Here is a 9,690-nt window from a genome sequence, read left to right on the forward strand (position 1 = left end):
GGCACAAGTTAGAGTAAGTAGTAGTTACTAGGCATGAGGATTAAGGACTTAGAACAGCGGCTTTGACTGGTGTAGTCATGCCCTTCTTCTTGCTGGTGTGACAGTCCCTGGAGATTTCCACATCATTTGGTTCAGGTACTTTTTGGTCCTTGCGGGCTTTCCTTTGCATTTGGAACAGGTCAATATAGATCTGATAATATGGTACAGCGAAAAGAGTGAAACAACAGCTAACTACAAGAGCCTCGTAGTGTGCAATATAGCTAAGAGATCATGTCGTCTGTTGGAATTTCACTTTCGTATGGTTGGCCTTGTTCTTTGAACAGTTCACCTACAAGAAGATAGATTTGTGTGGCACATGCGTAAATCGGACTTCAACATGTGACCTGATCACATATATATATAATGTACCTGATACTTCGGATCAGACCAGTGTTTAACGAGGCCCCACCAGTCTTCATCCGATATATTTTCCAGTAGAGATGTTTGGGAAAGTTCACTATTAGCCTTGCCTTCAAAGTGAGTTTTCCTCAAGTTATACCGATAGTATCGTAGAGCAGACTTGAAAACATGGGTGCAAGCTTTTCTGGTTGCATCATCTTGGCTATCCAACTTGAACCTCATCTGTTGAAAATTATGTGAGTCTCATTATCAGCAAGCTAGAAAGTATGGGACAGAGCAAGACGATAATACTAGTTTCCATACATAACCATACTTACAGATAAATGGTCGAGGAAGGTGTTGAACTAGGTTTCGTCTTTGTCATTCCTGTACTGAATCCATGTTGGGAGGATACGTACATGACACCTAACGGCAACCTCTACCTCTGATACTAACTTGGCTGACTCTGTAGCATCACGTGGCCTTTTTAAACCTGCCTCAAAATGGATCTCCGTTCTTCCTCCTCTAGATTTAGTTAACCTATCGAGCATTATCCCTGATGTTTGTTTCCTCTTGCGGGTAGGTGCTAGTCCAACAACGAACATAGGAAGTGTTAGTGTACATCAAACTATGAGACTACATATAAAGAAGCATGCAACTGTAAATTGACTCCAGCAACTACCTTCTTGCTATTGAACCTCACAAGGTTCATCTGATCTTGCCAACTCGTCTTGTGTCAAGAGTGCTTGGGAAGTAGTGTCAGGTGGCAAGGGAGCTTGGGAATGTGCTGCTAGCTCAGTTGACGCACGAGTAACTCGTGCAGCTGGTAGTACTATGGAAGGTGTTGCAAGAACTAGGGTTGTCTCTTCTTGTTTGGTGGCAGCTATTTGTTTTTGTTTGGCTTTTTCTGCAGCTTGTGTAGCATGGGATACCCTGTTTGTAGAATTTTCCGCTAGACTTTGACCTTCTATTGCACCACTAGTACCAGCAGAATCTGCAGGATTCTTCCGGTTCCCGTTCCCTGCCATTCTGTGTTTCTTCCTCTTTCTCTGTGCCATGTTAAGTCAAGCCAACAAGAAAAATGAATAACAATTTAGTTCTTCAGAACAAATTGATGTGTGATACAGATGAACTGAACTTTGATGTTAGACAACCACATGATAGGAGGATGTAATATGTACGAAAAACAGGACGGAAGAGATAACCAGAACTATGATGTGTAAACTAAGCAGAAGACATTTCACTAAATTAGAAGAAATGCAATGGAAGGTAGACACCATATGAAAGATGCTACAAATATCACTCTGCCAAGTTAATAGTGTCTCGTCATAAATGGTACTTAAACCAATGTGAAGCAGTACAAGAAATAAATCATATGCAAGATGCAAACAACATCACACTACCAAGTTAGAGGTCTCTCGTCATTAGTGCCATTGCATATTCACAGCTTATGATGTGTAAACTGAGAAGGCATTTCAACAAATTAGAAGCAATCAAAGCTAGACACCATATGAAAGATGCAACAAATATCACTCTACCAAGTTAAAACTGTCTCGTCATAAGTGCCATTTCAACAAATTAGTAGTACAAGCTAGAAAAGAATGCGAGATGTAACCTATATCACACTCCGAAGTCAAATGTGTCTTATGATAAGTGATTGCTGTAGGTTACACAACAATAGTAATTTGATGTAAGAACATGGTGTGATAGACAGATATTGTATGTTCTAGAAACAGGAACACGTGTCTTATTCAAGTATAATGTGTAAAGTAAGCAGATGGAATTCAACAAAATTAGAAGCAATACAAGCTAGACATCACACATAACATGCAACCACATATAACAGTGCCAAGTTAGAGGGAGCATCGGTGATGGTGCACTAGGGGAGACGTGCTCATCATAAACACAGCTACGTTGAGTGTCTATGCATGTGTTGTCTTAGAAATCATCTTGGGGGATGGAGGAGTAGAAACTATAGAGGCCCTCCGTTTGGAAGGAGCACCTTTATCCGCTGCCGTGCTAACTTCCTTCCGCTTTATTAATTTTGAATTGTCAAGTAAAACCGACAAGAAAAAGCAATAAAATTCTCTCTTCAGAACTCATTCATGCATGATACTGACAATCACTACTTTGATGTAAGGCAAACACATGATACCAGGATGGAATATGTACCAAAAACAGGACGGCATGGCATGTTCACAACTGTTTGTGTAAACTAAGAAGAAACCATTCCAACAAATAAGAAGCAATGCAAGCTAGACACCACATGAAAGATGCAACCAATATGACTCTGCCAAGTTAAAAGCGTCCCATCATAAATGGAATTTCAACAAATTAGAAGTCGCATGCTATAAATCATATGAAAGATGCAACTAATATCGCACTGCATATACTAAAGGTGTCTCGTCATATTGATTGATGCGGGATACAGAAAACAATTGTTTTATGTAAGGACGTTGAGGGAGTCCTGGATTAGGGGATGTCCGGATAGCCGGACTATACCTTCGGCCGGACTCCTGGACTATGAAGATACAAGATTGAAGACTTCATCCCATGTCCGGAAGGGACTTTCCTTGGCGTGGAAGGCAAGCTTGGCGATACGGATATGTAGATCTCCTACCATTGTAACCGACTCTGTGTAACCCTAGCCCTCTCCGGTGTCTATATAAACCGGAGGGGTTTTAGTCCATAGGACGAACAACAATCATACCATAGGCTATCTTCTAGGGTTTAGCCTCTCTGATCTCGTGGTAGATCTACTCTTGTACTACCCATATCATCAATATTAATCAAGCAGGACATAGGGTTTTACCTCCATCAAGAGGGCCCGAACCTGGGTAAAACATCGTGTCCCCTGCCTCTTGTTACCAACCGCCTAGACGCACAGTTCGGGACCCCCTACCCGAGATCCGCCGGTTTTGACACCGACATTGGTGCTTTCATTGAGAGTTCCTCTGTGCCGTCGCCATCAGGAAGGATGCCTCATCCCGTCTTTAAAGACGGCACCGTTGCTAAGGGAGCTTTGGCTGTCGGCCAGACTCTCAGGCTAGGTGGTTTCCTTATGACCTCCCGTTCGGCTGCTGCACCGACGATGACCTCTCGGGTCATCGAAAGCAATCTTCACGTCAGCTCGGAATTCACCGAGCAGCTAGATCCAATGGAGCTCTCTTCCCTAAACGAGCTCTTGGATCGCTTCGCCGCCCTGGGAGTCGCTACGGATTACGACCAGATTGGGCCCAAACCCGATCTGAGAGAGATTAACTCTCCCTAGGTCACCCATCACGTTGCCATGGTAGAGGGACAATGCAGCGACCCTTCATCTATCTTAAGGACTAGCTATGTCCGGATTCCCGATCCCTCCAAGCCGGATACCCGCGGAGGGGAGGACATCACTCAAGACCTGAACTTAAAGTCAGGCGATGGGCTAGATTCATTGGACAGCATCCAAGAATCCAAACTTCTGAGTTCGGAAACTCCTTGGCCCCTGGGTCTCAGATTGGGTGAGGTTTCGGATTTGATTCCACCCACCCACCCGTACATAAGCGATCTATCTAAAATTAGGCAAGAGCCCGATGAAACAGTACATCATTACTAGGCCAGATTCCTCCTGGTTATGAACAGGATAAAGGACTGCCGCGAGGAAGACGCAATTTCATTCTTCTGCAATAATTGCACGGACAAGGGAATCCTCAATGCCATAAGTCGCCATGATATTACACGCTTCGCTGACTTGGCGTCCATAGTACGAAAGTACTGTGCGATGGAAAGTGCCTGGAAAACCAAAATAAAATTTTGGGACAATCCGTCCTTGAATACAAACCCGGTCCAAAATAAAAGGGTGCATCATCGCCAGACACCCGGGTTCAATACCAAAAAGCAAAAGCCCTCTACAGGGCACGGAACCGTGCTGGAAGGATGGCTTAATGGACCCTGTAAAATTCACAGTGCAGAGGGCGCCACACCAACTCATAGCCTTAGAGCATGTTGGATACTCCGGCAGGTGGAAAAAATTGGCGAAGATCTTCTAATTCCAGAAGCCAAAGAAAGCCACCCCGTAGACACCAGTACGGTATCAACAGTCTTCGAGACTTCTGCATCAAATAATATGCGAAAAAGAACACTCTGCGGCCTTGCCGAAGTCTACCAAGTAGCAACAATAAACCCATGGAGTGACACGGCTATCACTTTTAACGCCAGTGATGAACCTAAATTCCGAACAGCCCGAGCACCAGCCACATTGGTCCTCAGTCCAATAGTGGACGGCTTTCGTCTTACCAAGGTACTCATGGATGGCGGCAGCGGATTGAACCTCATTTACATGGAAACCCTTCAAAAAATGGAAATAGACTGGACCGCATTGAGCGAAGTAGCACAACCTTTAGAGGAATAATCCCCAGTCGGGAAGCACGCTATACAGGAAAAATCACACTAGATGTGGTGTTCGGCATGCCGGATAATTACAGGTCCGAAGAGGTCACGTTCCAAGTGGCCCCGTTCAGTGGCGGATATCACACTCTGCTAGGGCGGGAAGCGTTCACAATCTTCCAAGCAATACCCCATTACAGGTACATGAAGCTCAAGATGCCCGGGCCTAACGGAATCATCACTCCCGCTAGTGATCCGGACATAGCACTCCGTGCCGAAAACAAGACAGCCGCACTGGCCCTCGAGGCGCTATCCGAAGCCCTAGCGGCTGAGGAACTGACTGCGCCGCGCTCCACGGTGAATAGGGATGATGTGATACTCGGCAAAAGATCCAAGTCCACCTCCTTTAAACCGGCGGACGAAATAGTCAAATTCCAGGTCCATCCAACGGACCCCAATAAAACAGCTTCCATCAGAGCACAGTTAAACCCTGATGTAGACGCCGCACTGCGAGAGTTCCTACGAGAGAACTAGGACATTTTCGCCTGGCACCCTTCAGACATGCCAGGAATCCCACGCAGGCTGGCCGAACACAGCTTAAATATCCTAAAAGGATTCAAGCCAGTCAAACAGGCTCTTTGGCGTTTTTCCGAACCTAAGAGACAGGCCATGGGAGAGGAACTAGCCAAGCTACTGGAGGCCGGATTCATCAAAGATATAAAACACCCGGACTGGCTAGCAAACCTGGTGATGGTACCAAAGAAGGACAAATCCTGGCGCCTGTGCGTTGATTTTAAAGACCTTAACAAGGCTTGCCCAAAGGATCCCTTCCCTCTCCCACGCATCGATCAAATTATCGACGCCACCGCAGGACACGATTCGTTGTGTTTCCTCGATGCATACTCCGGCTACCATCAAATAAAGATGGCAGAGTCAGACCAAGCCGCAACGGCATTCATCACACCATACGGCCCATTCTGCTTCAACACAATGCCCTTCGGGCTCAAAAACGCCGACGCAACATATCAGCGCATGATTCAGACATGTCTGGCAAACCAGATCGGCAAAACAGTGGAGGCATACGTAGATGATGTGGTCGTTAAAACAAGACATGTCGAATCTCTAGTAGACGACTTGAGGCTAACATTCGGTAACCTCCGAACATACGACATCAAGCTCAACCCGGAAAAATGCGTTTTCGGCATTCCAGCCGGAAAGCTCTTGGGCTTCATTGTACCCGGTAGAGGAATTGAAGCAAATCCAGCCAATATCCGAGCTCTGTCACAATTGGATATCCCAAAGGACCTCAAACAAATACAAAAATTAACCGGATGCGTGGGGGCTCTAAGCCGCTTTATCTCCCGCTTGGGAGAAAAGGCCCTACCCCCTTTACCGCCTCCTTCGTCGCACCGAACACTTCGAGTGGACGGATGCAGCCATGGCCGGACTCGACGAAATAAAAGCCATCTTGGCAACTAACCCAGTCCTGGCCGCACCAAACATTGGTGAACCAATGCTATTATACATTGCAGCAACCCATCAGGTCGTAAGCGCAGTGCTCGTCGTCGAACGAGAAGCGGACGGACACAAATTCCCCCTTCAAAAGCCGGTCTACTATGTGTCCATTGTCCTTACTCCGTGCAAGTCACGGTACCTGCATTATCAAAAGATTGCCTACGCGGTATTTATGGCATCTCGGAAGCTGCGACACTACTTTCAAGAGTGTTCAATAACAGTAGCCTCGGAAGTGCCACTTAACGATATTATAAACAACCGCGACGCGACGGGCCGGATTGCAAAATGGGCCATTGAGCTCCTCCCGTTCGACATAACTTACAAGCCACGGCGAGCTATCAAGTCGCAAGTTTTGGCCCACTTCGTCGCAGTCTGGACGGAGGCCGAACTCCCTAAAGAGTACGGCACATATTCAAATTGGGTCATGCACTTTGACGGCTCCAAAATGTTGGCCGGTCTAGGGGCCAGCGTCGTTTTGACGTCCCCCACAGGAGACACAGTTCAATACGTACTCCAGATAATGTACACAGACTCCAACAATGCAGCCGAATATGAGGCCCTTTTACATGGTCTCCGGATGGCAGTATCCATGGGCATTCAACGCCTAGAGGTGCGCGGGGACTCGAACCTCGCAATATCCCAAATAAATGGAGACTTTGATGCCAAGGATCCAAAAATGGCAGCTTATCGCAATGCCGTCCCAAAAATGTCAGCTCGGTTCGAAGGGCTCGAATTTCACCATATAGCCCGGGAAAATAATCAGGCGGCAGATGTCCTGGCACGCATCGGTGCAAAACACGATGAGTCCCCCCCCAACATCTTCTTGGAAAGGCTGTTCAAGCCATCCGTAGTATGGGAAGGGGAACCCGGCAATAACAGCCCGGACCCAACCGCATTGCCCGACACCGAACACTCTGACATAATTGGAGGCTCTGCCAATGAAATAACACCTTCAGCCCATGTAATAATGGCTGTCATCGCCCCGTGGACAGAACCATTCCTCGCCTACCTTACTAGGCAGGAACTCCCCGAGGACCAAAATGAGGCACGCTGCATAGTGCGGCGATCTAAAGCCTATAAAGTCCATGAGGGAGAGCTTTATAAGAAAAGCGCTACTGGAGTCCTTCAAAGGTGCATCTCCGAAGAGGAAGGGCGGAACCTCCTGACTGAAATTCATGTCGGACTCGATGGTCATCACGCTGAAGCTTGGTCCCTTGTAAGCAAGGCCTTCTGTACAGGCTTTTATTGGCTGACGGCCCGGGCAGACGCCCAGGACTTAGTCCAACGATGTGTCGGTTGCCAGCTTTTTGCAAACCAAAGCCATATGCCACCCACCGCCCTCCAAACTATCCCCATCACTTGGCCCTTCGCGGTCTGGGGGCTTGACATGGTTGGACCCCTTAACGGCGGAACCCACAAGAAAAAAATACTTACTGGTCATGGTGGATAAGTTCACCAAATGGATAGAAGCCAAGCCTGTTAAGACGGCCGAATCCGGACCGGTGATAGACTTCATATCCGGGGTTGTACACAGTTACGGCGTCCCCCACAGCATCATCACTGATAACGGCACGAACTTTACGGCCGACGAGGTAAAACTCTGGTGCAAAAACATGGGCATCAAGCTCGATTATGCTTCCGTCTATCACCCACAAACTAACGGCCAGGTCGAACGTGCAAATGGTCTTATCATGAGCGGCATCAAACCCAGATTAGTGCGGTCCCTTAAGGAATCTAATACGCACTGGGTAGAGGAGCTCGACTCCGTACTATGGGGGCTGCGGACCACGCCAAATCTCACCACCGGATACACACCATTCTTCATGGTGTACAACGCAGAGGCAGTTTTGCCCTGCGACATAATTCATGACTCACCTCGAGTGCGCATGTACGAAGAAAGAGAAGCCGAGCTCGATTGGCAGGACAGTTTGGACGCCTTGGAGGAAGAGCGTGACGTGGCAAAAGCCCATTCCGCATTATATCAACAGCAGGCTCGAAGATACCAAAGCAGAGAAGTACGGGCCAAAAATTACAACGTTGGCGAATTAGTTCTACGCCTGTCGGATAAGAAAAAGGACAAACTCAAGCCCAAATGGGAAGGTCCCTACATAATTGACCAAGTGCTGACTGGTGGAGCATACCGCCTGCGAGATGCATCGGATAACCGACTCGAGCCGAACCCATGGAATGCATCCCGTCTCTGAAGATTCTACGCCTAGCGCCGGACTCTGTGTTCGTCTCCTTCCTCTGTCCATTTTTATATACTTTCTGTCTTACATTTCTCACCTTCTCCTCTCTCTCTTATAGCCTTTAAAGGCTCATATAGTGATGTGCTATCCGCGCTCATTAAACCCGGGGGCTTCCTTAAATAGAAGCTTATTTATACGGGCTTCATGCCCAACACATGTGTCACACTTCTGCATGTACCTTTTATTCACCATTATATGCATCGATATGACTTAAGTTTTGGCCAAGTTGGGTTGCCTGGCTCATGTGCTTACCCCTACGTTCCCGATTGTTCGGCTAGGTGGTAAAGGGAGCACCTCTGCGATTGTTACTGCCGGGTCAGCTGGATGTGTACCTCAGACTGGGTGAAGCCCAAAGCTAGCGTTCTTAAGGGAATATTCGGTCGGTGAACTAAAGATGATCCTTTTTTCACTTATTTATCTATACGCCCCCAGATGTTTTTCCTGCGTCTCTTTCCGCAGAATGGACATGCACTTTAGGGCATGCCTCCCAGGGAAAGGAACCCCTAATGGAACTATTCTCCCCGGAAGATGTTTCTTACTAACCATGTAATATAACATAATTAGTTGGGCACTTGTCTGTTCAAGCACTAATGACCCCTACGCCTGGTCTCCATGCATACCCCGGTTCTTATGTAACCGCGGGGGTATTCGGACACACTCCGGACCGTCAGGTCCCGAGGTTGAAGCGAAAAGCTCGGCCATGACAGACGATCTACAATCCGGCTAGAAGGCATTACACATGTCAATTATAATTACATAGTCAATCTGACTGATTGTATTCCTCTTCAATACCATCTAACAGGCTGTCTAGTTTACAGTCCTGTTGGCAATACTTTGCGGCCAATTCTACTTGGCCGTATACTAAGCTCACAGGGATCTCCTTCCCATCGAGCCCCACGGGTCCGACCTCGGCCATGTGGTTTGGGTCAGCCTTCGTGTACCGCGTCTTCACCATGGCCCAGGCCTCCCTGGCGCCTTGACGGCAGGCAGACATCTTCCACAATCGGAAGTGCCGCCACGCTCCCTTCAGCTTCTCTACAAGCTCTCCAAGGCCTTCGGGCATGGAGACGGATGGCCACAAGGCCTGGGCGACGCTTTGCATCACCTGCCGAACTCGCTCGTGCAGTTGTGAGAGCTCGGGAAGAAGGTCACTCGTAGAACCGGGCATTTCCTCTGCAGGACG

Source organism: Triticum urartu, chromosome 7, assembly GCF_003073215.2.
Source record: "Triticum urartu cultivar G1812 chromosome 7, Tu2.1, whole genome shotgun sequence".
NCBI lineage: Eukaryota > Viridiplantae > Streptophyta > Magnoliopsida > Poales > Poaceae > Triticum > Triticum urartu.